Below are 16676 nucleotides of genomic sequence, written 5' to 3' on the forward strand. Positions count from 1 at the left end.
ATCTCTATGTATTAATTTTCCTATAATGCTATTGAGGCGTTTTGCTATTATTTTTGCTAATAATTTAATATCGAGGTTTAACAGAGAGATAGGCCGATAATTCACACAGGAAGTATCATCAGAAAGGGGTTTTGGGATCATACAAACAATTGCCATTAGTGTTTCTTGCCGAAAAGAATGTCCATCTAGAAGTTTGTTAAAAGTTTCAGTGAGAATGGGAGATAGTATTTCTGAGAATGTTTTATAGTATAAAGCCGAGTAGCCGTCTGGGCCTGGTCTTTTGTTAAGTTTTAGGTCTTTTATGGCGTTAGCAACTTCATCTATAGTTATAGGCTCATCCAAACTGCTTTTTTGATTCTGAGATAACTCAGGTAAGGTTATTTTTGAGAAGAAGGATTCAGCCTCTGTAGGATTAAATTCATTGTTTGTCTTGTATAAAGTTGCGAGATGTGAGTGAAATTTATGGACTATTTTAACTGGATTACAAGTGTAAACATTTTTTGATAATTTCAAACGTATTGGTTTGAAAGATTTGTTAGTTGAATTTAATGCCCGAGCCAAATATGTACCTGGTTTGTTTGTATTCATGTAGAAATTGTGTTTGGAGCGTTTGAGAGATTTATCAACTGACTCAGTGAGAAATAGATCGTATTCCAATCTAGATTTTTCCAGATGAGATTTTGTACTCTGAGATGGATTATCTTGGAATGATATGAAGGCTGCATTAAAATTAAGTTCTAGTTTTTTTGCTAGATTTTTGCGTTCCTGTTTAAATAATGCCATTTGTCTTTGTATTGTACCACGCAAGACAGGCTTATGAGCTTCCCACAGTGTTATTGGGGAGATGTCTGTTGTATTATTAATTGATATGTATTCCTTTAAAGCTTGTTTAATGGCCATCTGATGTAGTGGGTGTTTGAGCATTATGTCCGGTAAGTACCACGTTGGGTCATGCGCTTTTGGTATGGCTGAGGCTATAGTAGTGTATACTGCATTATGGTCAGACCACGGAATCGGAATTATATCTGATGCAATAATTTCTGGTATCATTCCGATTGTTAGAAAAATATGATCTATTCTGGTGAAGGTTTGATGAGGGTGCGAGAAATAAGTGAATTTCTTTTTCATTGGGTTACTTTCTCTCCATGAATCTACCAGATTGTATTTGGAAAGAAGTTGAGAAAAAGGTAATCTAGAGGTTATTTTGGATGGTGTAAAAGGTGATTTATCTAGAAATGGGAGGAGGACCTGGTTCGAATCGCCACACATTATCACTGTTCCTATTTTGTGTGTATTAATCACTTGTAATATATGTGAGAGGAATGGTGTAGGTTGTTTGTTAGGAGCGTAGTAGGAAATCACAGTGATTGCTGTATCCATTATATAACCCATGAGTATCAGGTATCTACCTTCTGGGTCTTTAATTTCTGATGATAAGGTGAATGGTGTGGATCGGTGAAATGCAATTAGAGTTCCCCTTTGCTTGGTACAGGCAGAAGCCGTGTAAATTTGTTGATAAAAAGGAGAAATATATTTTGGAGTAGAATCTTTGGTGAAGTGTGTTTCTTGGAGGCATACTATGTGAGCCTTCTTGTTATGGAAAGTATGGAAGGCTTTGGTCCTTTTTTGAGGGACATTTATTCCCTGAACATTCAGGGAAAGTATATTCAGTGGTGCCATGGTAATAGATCAAATAGTTTTGACTTACTTTTTGTTATGCAGAGCAGACTGCGCAGATCAACCTGTGTGGATTGAAGAGATGAATAGATAGAAAAGAAACCAGTGAATTCTGGAGTAAAGAGTAAACAAAAAACATATGAGATTAGATGATACATTGTATAAATTATTTTTTTCAAGTAATCACAATTTACCCATGAAAGAGAATAAATATCTCTCTCAGGGGAATAAGTGCCTTCGTCACACTCCCACATAATATGGTTGGGAGATTGAGGAGGGCTAATGGGGGTACACGGATCTTCCGCTTACAGGAGAGAAGTGCTATGTCAAAAGACATCAAAATGATGTTTCATTAATTGGAGTGCAGAATATAGTTTTTGTTGAAATTATTTATTCCAGGGTGGTTGTATATGGTTAGTCTTGCCCTAGGCTAAATAATTCAGTTAGAAAGGTACTGTTAATAACTTTGGTATTGATGAAGATAGTTTGAATTATTTTGGGATTTTAACCCTTTTAGAGTAAACAATTACATATTTTATTCATATGTAACTGTTTAGATATGTTAACTCATAAAATTGAGGTTGTATTGCTTCAGATTAGAATAAACAAAAACATAATTCTAGGAACTAGTTAGGTACTAATATATTTGTTTTAAGAAAAGAAAGAAAAAGCTTCCATTACTTCTGGATTATTGAACATATTTGTCCTAAAAAGTAATAAATCTATTGTTATTACCTGATAATATATAACTGAACAAGAATTTCCTTATTTCACTTATATATTCTAAGGCTATATGAATCAGAAGTAATAAGAAATATAACTGGAATGTAACATGATCCCACACAGTGTGTGACTATCAGAATGCAGTTACATTCAGTTATAAATATATGTTTTTTATAGAGAACCATCTCTTAGTATAATAAATGAAGAGATATCAGGAATTAGGATGTCAGTCCATTGAATCTTCTTGGTCCATGGATGATGTGGCATAACGGCCTCTTTTGTGAGAATGATGATTCCCATTTTGTTCTGAAATTTTCTGGGTGCTGCCTGAAGGTGAAGATGATGCCATTCTTCTGCGTGTGGGAGTGTTGCTGCTTGTGGGTTCTGTCAGATTTAATTTTAAAAGGGTTTGTTGTAGTTCATCTGCTGATCTGCTTCTGTAAATTGTACCTAGGTAGTTAAATCTGACTGAAAAGGGGAAGCCCCATTGATACATAACGTTGTGGCGTTGCAGTTCCATTAGTTGGGGTTTCATGGATCGTCTTTTAGTAATAGTAAGTTGGGATAGGTCAGCAAAAATTTGATAATTGTGTCCTTGAAAATTAAGTTCCTTTTTTTCTCTTGCAGCAATTAGTATTTGTTCTTTCGTTCTGTAATAATGAAATTTTGTGATTATATCACGTGGGGGTCCATCTTTCTTTTTGGCTGTGAGGGCTCTGTGTACTCTGTCCAGTTCTAAACGTTCAATAGGGATATCTGGCTTTAGTTCTTGTAATAGAGCAGTAATAGTAGATTGCAGGTCTGTCACAGTTTCAGGTATTCCCCTTATGCGCAAGTTTGAACGTCTGGCTCTATTTTCATAATCTTCGAGCTTAGTTTGAAGTATTAAATTCTCTTTTTTTAATTGTCCCAATTCTGTTATATTTTCTTGGGTTGTAATTTCAATTTCATCCATTTTTATTTCTAAGGCTGCTGTGCGGTTTCCCAGCTCTCTTATTTCTTTGGTTAGGCTTTTTGTTATTTGGTCTGAGGTTTGTTTTAAAGCCTTATGAAGCATCTTTTCAAATTGTAATAATATTTCTGGGGATACTGAGGAGGCTTGTGGAGAAGTTTGTGAGAGGATTTGTTCTGTATCTGACTCAAATGGAGAGTCTTGCTGTGACATTTTCTGTCTGTGAGAGCGCCCTGATGCTGTATCCTGTGAGGTGACTGGAGCTGCTTCAGCTGCAGTGAGTGCCTGTGAGCTCTTTCTGAGGTGATTTTTATTTCAGCCACGGTTTCCTCCCAGTACCATATTTCCTGCCCAAACTTTCACAGTTTGTTCCCTGGGGCAAAAAGGTTCAAATGGATACCTTTTGAGCCTGCAGGCTCCGCTTTGTCCTTCTCTTCTCTCCTCAGCGGTGTGGAGCTCTAACAATGCATGTCTGCTCCGCTAGGCTCCGCCTCCTGCCCCCCCAGTTAAATTATTTGAACACAGCATCAGCCACATGCTTCTTGATGATACACAGGCATTACTTGATTCTGATGTTGGTTTTGAGGTTGAGGAAGGGAGTAACATGAGCCTACAGAAAAGGGAGAACACTGTAAAAAAACAAATTGGCCGTCATGTTCCCTCAGCTGCAGTGTATTGCCAAGTTGACTCCAGTGATAATGAGGATGGAGGGGATGATGATGATGAGGTCACTGACTTTATCTAAACAAAAAATTGTTAATCTTGGCCTGAGCGTACACAGTGCTGTCCTTTTTTTTACTTTTTTATAGTACAAGTGTATATAAATATAAATAAATATGGTAATCTCAAATGTAAAATAACCAAGTAGTCATAACTCTAATTAATATTACCCAACAATCCTGTATGACAATCCTGTATAACCAAATAGTGATAATCTAAACATTAATACCCAGTGATAATAGCAATAAAAAAAAAGATCAAAACAAAAAACACGTCAATCAATGTGAAGAGTTCTAATAGTATATATATATATATATATATATATATATATATATATATATATATATATAAAATCCACACTATAATGCTTCAAAATTTGTATATCCAAGTGTGACAAATGACAGTTTAATCCTCTTCTTGTATTTAACACTGTAGATAGTGACTAATCCTTTTCTACTTATGTGTGAGATCATTCACCGATGTTTAGTGGCTGGTATTAGATCAACCAGCAGACAGGCATTTCCCTCTGTGGGGTGCAATAATCTGTAGCTCCGTAAAGGTAGATATCCACACTCCTTTGCTCTCAGTAATACATATGGTTGTAATAATCAGCAGACAGACAGGCTTTGCAGGGAGCAATACTCTGTGGATCTGTGATAGATTATCCAAGAGATCCAAGAGATCCTCCGCTGTTACCGACCAGTATCTCCAAGGAAGTGCAAATATATGGAAAGGAAGAGCAGCATAGCATAAAATCATTTATAAAATCCCTATTTTATTAAAATCATAGTACACTCACATGTGAAGCTGTCTGCCGACACAGGCATATAAGCACAGGGCCCCGTTAAGACGTCTAACGATGAAACGTACATAGGGTGTGTTGTTTGGAGGTATCATCACCACCCTACATCGGGTGCCTGCTTGCAGTAGTGATAGGTCCGGAGCGAGCCCATATATATATCTATGCTTATATGCCTGAGTCGGCAGATACCTTCACATGTGAGTGTACTATGATTTTAATAAAATAAGATTTTTATAAATATATTTTATCCTATGCTGCACTTCCTTTCCATATATTTGATCTTCCCTGGAGATACTGGTCGGTAACAGTGGATAATCTCTGGGATAATCTATTACAGATCCACAGAGTATTGCGCCCCGCAAAGCCTGTCTGCCTACTGATTATTACAACAATATGGAGTACTGAGAGTGGAGGAGTGTGGATGTCTACCTTTATGGAGATACAGATTATTGCACCCTGCAGAGGGAAATTCCTGTCTGCTGGTTGATCTAATACAGTGGTTCTCAACTCCAGTCCTCGGGACCCACCAACAGGCCAGATTTTAAGTATTGCCTTGGGGAGATGCAGACTAGAATTCTGCAATCACTGAGCAGCAAATGATATCACCTGTGATGTATTTCAGTTATCTTGCAAACCTGGCCTGTTGGTGGGTCCTGAGGCCTGGAGTTGAGAACCACTGATCTAATACCAGCAACTAAACATCGGTGAGTGATCCCGTACATAAGTAGTGGAGGATTAGTCACTATATACGGTGTTAAATACAAGAAGAGGATTAAACTGTCATTTGTCATGCTTGGATATACAAAATTTGGAGCATCATAGTGTGGATTTTTAGAGTCACATAAAATTGTGGACATGACTATATACATACAGTATCTCACAAAAGTGAGTACACCCCTCACATTTTTGTCAATATTTTATTATATCTTTACGTGACAACACTGAAGAAATTACACTTTGCTACAATGTAAAGTAGTACAGCTTGTATAACAGTGTACATTTTCTGTCCCCTCAAAATAACTCAACTCACAGCCTTTAATGTCTAAACCGCTGGCAACAAAATTGAGTACACCCCTAAGTGAAAATGTCCAAATTGGGCCAAATTAGCTATTTTCCCTCCCCGGTGTCATGTGACTCATTAGTGTTACAAGGTCTCAGGTGTGAATGGGGAGCAGGTGTGTTAAATGTGCTGTTATCGTTCTCACTCTCTCATACTGGTCACTGGAAGTTCAACATGGCACCTCATGGTAAAGGACTCTCTGAGGATCTTAAATAAAGAATTGTTGCTCTACATAAAGATGGCCTAGGCTATAACAAAATTGTCAAGACCCTGAAACTGAGCTGCAGCACGGTGGTCAAGACCATACAGCGGTTTAACAGGACAGGTTCCACTCAGAACAGGCCTCACGATGGTTGAACAAAGAAGTTGAGTGTACATGCTCAGTGTCATATCCAGAGGTTGTCTTTGGGAAATAGACGTATGAGTGCTGCCAACATTGCTGCAGAGGTTGAAGGGATGGGGGGTCAGCCTGTCAGGGCTCAGAGCATATGCCACACACTGCATCAAATTGGTCTGCATGCCTGTCGTCCCAGAAGGAAGCCTCTTCTAAAGATGATTCACAAAAATGCCTGCAAACAGTTTGCTGAAGACAAGCAAACTAATGACATGGATTGCTGGGACCATGTCCTGTGGTCTGATGAGACCAAGATAAACTTATTTGGTCAAGATGGTGTCAAGTGTGTGTGTGTGGAAGCAACCAGGTGAGGAGTACAAAGACAAGTGTGTCTTGCCTACAGTCAAACATGGTGTGTCATGGTCTGGGGCTGCATGAGTGCTGCCGGCACTGAGGAGCTACAGTTCATTGAGGGAACCATGAATGCCAACATGTACTGTGACATACTGAAGCAGAGCATGATCCCCTCCCTTTGGAGACTGGGCCGCAGGGCAGTATTCCAACATGATAATGACCCCAAACACACCTCCAAGATGACCACTGCCTTGCTACAGAACCTGTGGGTTAAAGGTGATGGACTGGCCAAGCATGTCTCCAGACCTAAACCCTATTGAGCATCTGTGGGGCATCCTCAAATGGAAGGTGGAGGAGCGCAAATCTCTTACATACACCAGCTCCGTGATGTCATCATGGAGAAGTGGAAGAGGACTCCAGTGGCAACCTATGAAGCTCTGGTGAACTCCATGCCCAAGAGGGTTAAAGCAGTGCTGGAAAATAATGGTTGCCACTAAAAATATTGACACTTTGGGCCCAATTTGGACATTTTCACTTAGGGGTGCACTGACTTTTGTTGCCAGCAGTTTAGACATTAATGGCTATGTGTTGAGTTATTTTGAGGGAACAGCAAATTTACACTCTTATACAAGCTGTACACTCACTACTTCACATTGCAACAAAGTGTCATTTCTTAAGTGTCGTCACATGAAAAGATAAGAAAATATTAACAAAATTGTGAGGGGTGTACTCACTTTTGTGAGATACTGTATATATATATATATATATATATATATATATATATATATATATATATATATATATATATATATATATATATATATGTATACATATAATGTTTAGTTTTTTCACATTGATTGACGTTGATTGTGTGTTTTTTTGTTCGGTCTTTTTTTTAAATTTGGCTGACAATTAAAAAAAAACTGATGGGCACTGATAGGCCACACTAATAGGCGGCGCTGATGGCACTGATGGGCGACACTGACGGCAATGATAGGCAACACTGATGGGCACTGATAGGTGCTAATGGATAGGCAGCACTGATGAGGATCTACTGACAGGCATTAGTGAGTGGCACGGATTGGAAGTTTGATGGCATTACTGATGGGGCACTGATTGGCACTTTTTTAGGCACTGATTGGCACGGTTGTGGGCACTGATTGGCACTGTTATTGGCACTGACAGGCCTTTTATTATAGGGACAGGCTGGCAGGTGTTAGGCATTGATTGGCAGCTGATGGGCACCTTTTGATGGGGGCTGTGCTGATAATTAATCTGCTGATTATCAGCAGAGACCCCCCACTGACAGGGAGAGCCGCCGATCGGCAGACTGACACACAGCACCTCTGATTGCCGTGCTGCAGACCCCCCGCGTAGGCCAGCTGTGTTATCCTGGGCATGTCATATGACATCCGGTCTGGATATCACAACCACTTTGCCGTGGTTAATTAAAGTTATCACTACTTGGTTGTTATAAATTTTAGATTATCACATTTATTTATATTTATATACACTTGTACACAGCGCTGTCCTTTTTTTACTTTTTTATCTTTGACTGAGGTCCCTCAATTTGAAAGCAGCTGGACAGAATTAATAATCAGCATTATCTTGGCATGGTCTCCTTTACTTTTATTCTGAGTGCATTATAATTTGGCTTATTCACATAAGGCTTGCTCAGTGTGGTTACCCTTTATCTATTCCTCTTGAAACCAAGTTAAGCGCACCTAACACCAATACAGTTTTTGGGGGACTTACATTCAGCACCCATCTTTGCACCCAACCTTGGACCCCAAAAAAGTTTTCAGTATGGAGGGACCAATACTCAAGCATAATGTAAACAAACAAAACTTGAAGTAATCAACTTATCATCCATAGAATTAATGGAAGCACAGATACAAGTTCTCAGCTTAGGTTTGACGTTTTGTCCCGAGCAGGGGGCTGACTATTTCGAACTTATGAAGGATGTCCACCTTTTTGCTTGTAGACTTATGTATAAAGTTTTATATGATAAAAATTCTAGCAATACTCCAAAAAAACTCTTTAGACAATCCACTATGGAATGAATTTTCAATTCAAGATTTAAAAGCATTAGAAGATCTAATGGAGCTCTGGGAGAAGGGTGATACAGGAGACTGTGTTGGAGCAGGTTGTAAAATACATTGAACACAGTAGTTGGACATTCAAGGAGCCCTTTAATCTTTCTCAAGTACAATTGGAAGCTTTATCACCCTTGAGACAGGATCATCAAAAAACAAAGATTGGTATAGACCAGGGGTGCCCAACCATTTGAGGAGCGAGGGACACTTTATTGACTTGGTAACCAGTCGCAGGCCACAATGAGCGAAAGGGGGATGGCGGGTCTGTGTCCACTCTGCATATGTAGAGCAGACATGGATGCAACCTGCTCTACCCTAAGGGCCCTCCAATCCGCCCAGACAGAAGGGGGCAGATCCCCTTCTTTTTTTTTTAAGCAGATCGGATTGCAAATAGGCGAGTGTAAACGGACATGAGTCAGTTTACATCTGCCGCTCTATAGAGGTGAATGGAGAGTCCGTTTGAGTCCACCTGAAAACCAGACAGGTGGACCCGATCGGACCGATCATGTAAAAGGGGCCTAAGGCTGCTTTCACACTGATGCACAGCAGTTTACCTGATCCTCAACTGACCTCAATCTTCACTTCTTCCTCAGGATTCCTGCAACTGGCTGGTACTGCCGGTGGGTACTGCTGACAGGTACTGGTACTGCTGAATGGTACTGCTGGCAGGTACTGTTGGCTGGTACTGGTAATACTGGCTGGTACTGGTACTGCTGAATGGTACTGCTGGCTAGTACTGCTGGCGGGTACTGGTACTGCTGGCTGGTACTGGTACTGCTGACTGGTACTGCTGGCTAGTACTGCTGGTGGGTACTGGTACTGCTGGCTGTTACTGATGACTGGTACTGCTGGCGGGTACTGGTACTGCTGGCTGGTACTGGTAATGCTGGCTGGTACTGATACTGGTAGCTGGTACTGGTACTGCTGGCGGGTACTGCTGGCTGGTACTGGTACTTCTGGCAGGTACTGCTGGCTGGTATTGGTACTGCTGGTTTATACTGCTGGCTGGTACTGATGACTGGTATGGATGTTGGGTACTGGTACTGCTGGCAGGTACTTCTGGCTGGTACTGGTACTAGTGGTTTATACTGCTGGCTGGTACTGATGACTGGTACCGATGGTGGGTACTGGTACTGCTGGCGGGTACTTCTGGCTGGTACTGCTGGTTTATACTGCTGGCCGGTACTGATGACTGGTACGGATGGTGGGTACTGGTACTGCTGGCGGGTACTTCTGGTGGGTACTGGTACTGATGACTGTTACTACTGACTGGTACTGGTACTGCTGGTTGGTACTGGTACCGTTGGTACTGGTACAGCTGGTTGGTACTGGTACTGTTGGTTGGTACTGGTACTGCTGGCTGGTACTGATATTGGTGGCTGGAACTGGTGGCTGCTGTCCCAGATCACGGGTTCCTGTGTCCCTATCCACCATCCCCGAGCATAATTGTGACAGAAGCATGCAACTGCAGTAGAGAGCAGAGCCGATACTTCTTGTCACAGCCGGAGTACATTTGGTATCACTTTGCCTGTGAAGGAGCCAGCTCTATACAGGAAGCATTGGCTCTGCCTCCTCTAGCTCTGTTCTTGGCACTAATGCTCGGAGACGGCGGGTCGGGAACCCACGATCTGGGCTTGCCGACCTGCCATCTCAGAGCAAGACATAGCGGGCCACAATGGAGGGCGCAGCAGGCCACATGTGGCCCACGGGCCAGCGGTTGGGCACCCCTGGTATAGACGAATACCCTCCTCGTTTGTTGGGGCTACTCGTATCAAATATAACAATTTGATAGGACGGGCATACAACAGGGGCATTATTGATAAACCTACTTGGGAATTCCTGAATGTTCCCAATCCATGAACCCCCACCCTATACGCCCTACCAAAAATTCACAGAAATCCAGACAAATCTCCATGTAGGCCTATCGTGTCAGACAATGGATGCCTGACCAAAACAGCCAGTTAATTGGTCGATAACTACCTACGTCCCCATGTGGTATCATTACCGTCTTATGTACAAGACACCATTGACCTATTGAAAAGCTTGGATGGTGTATATGTACCTGTCAACTCCTGGCTAGTAGCTATTGATGTATAGGCCCTCTACATCTCCATCCCCCATGAGCAACGGATTGGGGTTGTGGAGGGCTTCATTTCTCAGAGGAATGCATCGCCCTATAATCGTTTTGTACTCAATTTGCTTGAATTTATTTTGACACATGCAAAGTGTTTTCTTTGAGTCGTTGCAGATCCAAATTGATAAGATTCTCATCTGGAAAAGATATATTGATGATATTTTCTTAGTGTGGACGGGTACAACGGAGGAACTCAATATATTTCTAAATTCATTGGAACATAACGACTTTAATTTAAAATTTATGTTGAATTGTGATCAGTGGGTTATTGATTTCCTTGATGTAACATTTTCATCAACAAGGATCAAAGTTTGGGGTCCACCTTGTTTAGAAAAGAGTCATCTGGAAACACTTTGCTCGATGCTACCAGCTCACATCCCAGTTCATTAGTACAGAGCATTCCATACAGTCAGAACCTAATGTACCAAACAAGTTGACTTTGAGAAGGAGGCAAGTGCTCTTTATTTACGCCTCTGGGATAGGGGCTACAGTAGGTCATGCCTCAAGAAGGCGTACCATCGAGCCCAGGCATGTGATAGAGAGAAATTGATCCATAAAAAGAACAACTTTTAATTCATTTTAACTAACAGATTAATTACTAGTTATTCTGGACATCACTTGAAGATTCAACTTATTATTAGACATGTGCATTAATTTTCGTCCGAATGCATTTTCGTCCGAATTTCAGGTAGAATCCGAAAAAGGAAAGATCCGACATAGACGTAGAGAGAAAAGATTCGACATAGAGAGAAAAGATTCGACGTAGGGGAGAAAAGATTGCTGCTGGAATTGGGTGGAGGAAGTAAAATAAAAATAATGATGATGATGAATGTTATTGGCTGATTGTAACCAAAGAGGAGGAGCAGTAAAATAGCTAGAACTTAGTACACACATACTTTGGCTTATGGTGTCTGTTGAAAGTTCTAAGAAGATTTGACGGAGCAGGTAAACTATACGGCGTCGTACAGTTTAGCTGGTCCGTCGAATCTTCTTTGAACATTCGACAGACACCATAAGCCTTCAATGACAGATTCGACCTTAATTAATTTGGATTTTTGGACGAATGCAATTTTTAACGAAAAACGAAATAAATAAAAACGAATTTCGGGAGTAACTAAATAAATGTATTTTTTGGACGAAAACGAAATTCCAAAACAAAATATTTCAGTGTGCACATGTCTACATATTATGCAAAGTTACTGGCATTTACTTTGCTGATGAATTGGTCTCCAAGTATATTAACAGTTTTCCTGAGATCTTCTTTCATCTGTCTCCATCTTTAAAAGATCAATTAATCCACAGTCACCATGTAGGTAAAACTCCATGGAAAAGCAGTAAACTTGGTACGGCGCCATGCAGTAGATGCATTTATTGTACATTTATTACCAAAGCATGCCAAATCATTCTACTGAATGGTCGAACATGGAAGCCTCGCTTCTTTGCCAATTGTCAAACCATTGGTATAATTTACATTATGCAATGTGTTTGTGGCTCCTATTATGTTGGGAAAACAAAAATACCCTTCTTCTACAGGATTAGGTATAACTTATACCTTATTAAAAAGAAAAAATGGGGGCATGGCTTGAAGGCTCGTGCGGATGGCTGCCTAGATCCACAGCTCCGCAGTATACCCAGCCACAGCCACATATACAGCGGCTTCATAGAAGGAGAAACCACCCCACAAGCAGCCTTATTGTCCCTACACTGCAGACGGCCATGCTGAAGAGGAGGAAAACATCCACACTCCCCAGGAAACTGACCAACTACTACCCCTCACCCGGCCTGGTGAGCGGCCAAAATGGTGCCGGCAACGGCCGGGAAACAACAGCATGGCTCTTCTCTACCTATGGGACTCACACTCCTGCGAAACTGGCACATCATCCCAGAGGAAACACTGCACCCTTCAGTTCAACTTCCAATCCTCATGTAAACTGGAGGAGACCCTTGAAATGCCTGACAGCCACATCCTATATTCTTCTCTGCACACGCCTAATGGCTGGAAAACTGCAGTGCCTTTATCCAGTACCTGCCTGCCTGTTAAGAGATCCCTGTCCCACGTTGTGGACGTAAGTTCTCTTGCCCCCACTGTCTGTTTGCAGTAGTATCTGCACATTGAGCCCAGGCCCCTTTTGTTTTTTTGTTTTTTGTTTCTGGGCTCTCCCTTTTTAAACGAAGACCCTTTACCTGAACCCAGCCCCAGCCAATCTCCACCCACCTTTCCACCAAGCTACATCCGGAGCCCTATTCCTTTACATAAGCGACAACCCACACTATCCTTACCACTTAGAGCTGGACTAGTGGATTCCCCTACACCTACCGCTCACCTTCTTCATCTGAGGTCTACCCACCCCACCTTTAATCTCCCAAAATTGCTTTCAAAATGGTCTCTATTAATGCCAGGGGCTTAAACTCCCCACAGAAAAGATCTGCACTTCTCAGAGAGGCCAACACCCAAATAGCCGTTATCCTCTTCCTACAAGAGACCCATTTTGCCTCTGCTAAAAGTCCCAGTTTTACCCTAAGAAATTACAGCCAGGTTTTTTCAGCTTCAGGCCAGAAGAAGAAAAATGGAGTGCTCACTTGCATACGGAACACACTACAATTGAAACTGCATCAATCCATTGCACACACCCACGGCCGTTTCCTGATTTTTTTTATGTGACATTAATCAAATCACCTACACCCTGATCAACGTCTATGGCCTTAACAAACAGCAACTACGATTCCACAACCTACTCTACAAGAAAATTGTACGACTCTGAAAGGGGAGGCTTCTTATGAGAGGCGACTTCAACATCATTGGAGATTCCACACTGAATACTACGTCCGCGACTAGAAACCACTGAACTGTTCTGAACCCCTTTCTTCAAGCAAACAACCTCTACGATCCATACTCACCCTCCAGGACGTGACGAAATCTGAAAATGGAACCATCTCATGGTCGGACCATGCACCCGTCTCCCTTACTGTGGGAAATTGCAGACCTAGGGCAACCAGATTATGGAGACTTGACGCCTCCCTCATCTCCGATCCAAACATTGTTCAAAAACTCAATACTGAGCATCACTCATATTTTCAAACGAACAACCAACCGGACACTGATAGGTTTGTACTTTGGTCAGCATATAAAGCTTACATGCCTGGCATCCTAATTAAACTTCACAGTAATGTTAAAAACCAGAGGTCTAAGTGAGTTGACGAGGTCCTCTCCCAAATTACCCTATTAGAAAACCAGAATAAAACGACCCCCTCCCATAAACTAGCCAGTGAGCTCTTAGAACAGCAGCAAAAACCCCGCTCACTTCTACTCTTTCAATTTGAGAACAACCTTAAATTAACTAAAGCCAAATACTATGCTTTAGGTAATAAAGCTGGAGCTTTAGTAGCCCGACAAGTCAAAGCTCAAAGCATTAAAAGTAAAATAACAGCCCTTCACCATCCCACCAACAAACGACTCCTGACAAACCCACAGGATATAGCTAATGCCTTTAGCGACTATTACTCTTCTCTCTACAACCTCTCAAACGACACAGCTACCCTTCAACCAACTGATCAAAGCATACAAAACTTCCTATCCACTATTGATCTTCTGAATATAACCCACACACAACTAGAGGATCTTTCCCAACAGTTCTCAAATGACAAAGTCTTAAAAGCCATCAACACCCTCCCTCTCCACAAGTCACCTGGGGAAGATGGCTACACCAACAAATTCTACAAAACATTCGCCAAACATATCACCCCCCATCTTACTGATCACTTCAACTCTGTTGCCACCACTGGTTCTCTACTGCTTGATATGCTGTGATCAATCACCGCTATTCCAAAACCAGAGAAAGACCCTACCTCCACATCCAACTACAGACCCATTTCGCTTCTCAACACAGACGTGAAAATATTTACTAAGGTCATTGCTACTAGATTGTTTGTCTTCCCTCTCTAGTTCACACAGACCAAGTCAGATTTATGCCGGACAGGCAAGCCCCGGATGCAACTAGAAGAGTCATTAATTTGATTCATCAGATCACCCAAACACGAACGCCTTCTCTGCTGCTATCCCTGGATGCAGAGAAGGCGTTCAACAGGGTGCATTGGGGATTCCTGAGAGCAGTACTCTCCAAATTTGGAATCACCGGCTGGTTCCAAACGGCCATTCTCTCACTTTACTCGAACCCCTCAGCTAGAGTGTTAACTGACGGAACCCTGTCCACACCATTCGGGATCTCCAACGGCAGCCGCCAAGGCTGCCTGCTCTCCCCTGTTATTTTTGCTCTAATAATGAAACCCCTTGCAGAAAAGATTAGAGGTGACAAGCGTATTTCAGGCATCAAACACAATGACATAGAACATAAAATCAGCCTCTTTGCCGATGATGTCATACTTATGATCACAAACCCAGCCCACTCCATGCCTGTAATCTAAGACATCCTCACTCAATTTAGCTCTGCCTCCTTCCACAAAATTAATTCCTCTAAGTCTCTAATCCTTCAGCTTAATATAACACATAGACAACAGTCCCTCCTGGAGAGTACTCTCCCTTATTCATGGACGAGACAGTCTATCCCAGTGGTTCTCAACTCCAGTCCTCAGGACCCACCAACAGACCAGATTTTAAGTATTACCTTGGAGAGGTGCAGACTAGAATACTGCAATCACTGAGCAGCAAATGATGTCACCTGTGATGTATTTCAGTTATCTTTCAAACCTGGCCTGTTAGTGGGCCCTGAGGACCGGAGTTGAGAACCACTGGTCTATCCCATACTTGGGGATAAAATTAGCCCCCTCGCTGCCTCAACTCTATGACCTTAACTATCATGCCTTCCAAAAACTACTTCCTCAACTATTAAACCAACTGCGCACAACAGGCCTTTCTAAACTAGGACGAATTGCCTCCTTTAAAATGCTAATCCTCCCCAAGCTACTATACCTATTTTGCACAGTAATTTTACCTAAACCCCACTCCTTTTTCACCTCCATACAAAAACAACTTTCCAGATATATATGGGAAACTAAACCACCTAGATGCGCTCAATACGTTCTAACCAGACATCACAAAAAAGGTGGGGTAAGCCTTCCCCACATTCAAAACTACTATTATGCTTCCATCCTGGACCAACTATACTACTGGTGGCACCCAAATCCCAATAAGGCCTGGTCAATCATAGAATCATCGTCCTTCAAACCAAATACTCTGCGCGATATACTCCTTGCAATGTCAGCGGGCCTCCCTCCTAACACAATGACTATTTCCCCTTCAATCACGGCCTCTCTGACAGTCTGGAAGAAATTCACTCAGACGAAAACCTCAGACCACCCGTCTCATATAATACAGACCCCTCTCAGAACATTGATGTCGCAATAACCAAATCTAAACTTACAAAACTGGCAGACACAAAAGATAACTAATATCTCAGATTTCTACACCACCAATAACACTCTAAAAACCTTTACAAATCTCCAAAATGAATACGACCTCCCCCATACGGAAGCCTTTACATACACGAGGATCTCCCACTTTCTTCAAAAATCTAAAATCTGAGGCCAAAATTCCTGAACCAATACACAACTTCTACACACACACAACATATCCAAAACATGGTATCTCTACAATGTACTCTATACTTAACGACAACCGGCCATACTCCAAAATACTATCTCTCTCAAAATGGACAGAAGAACTAAGCATTGATGTCACCCCCGACATGTGGACATGCGCCTTTAAGCACACCTTTACAGCTTCCCATTGCTCTAAGCACTGGGAATCATACCAAAAAACAATTCACAGATGGTATCTCACAACCTACTGTCTCTCCAAATTCTTCCC

Source organism: Aquarana catesbeiana, linkage group LG01 (genome assembly GCF_042186555.1).
Source record: "Aquarana catesbeiana isolate 2022-GZ linkage group LG01, ASM4218655v1, whole genome shotgun sequence".
Taxonomy (NCBI): domain Eukaryota; kingdom Metazoa; phylum Chordata; class Amphibia; order Anura; family Ranidae; genus Aquarana; species Aquarana catesbeiana.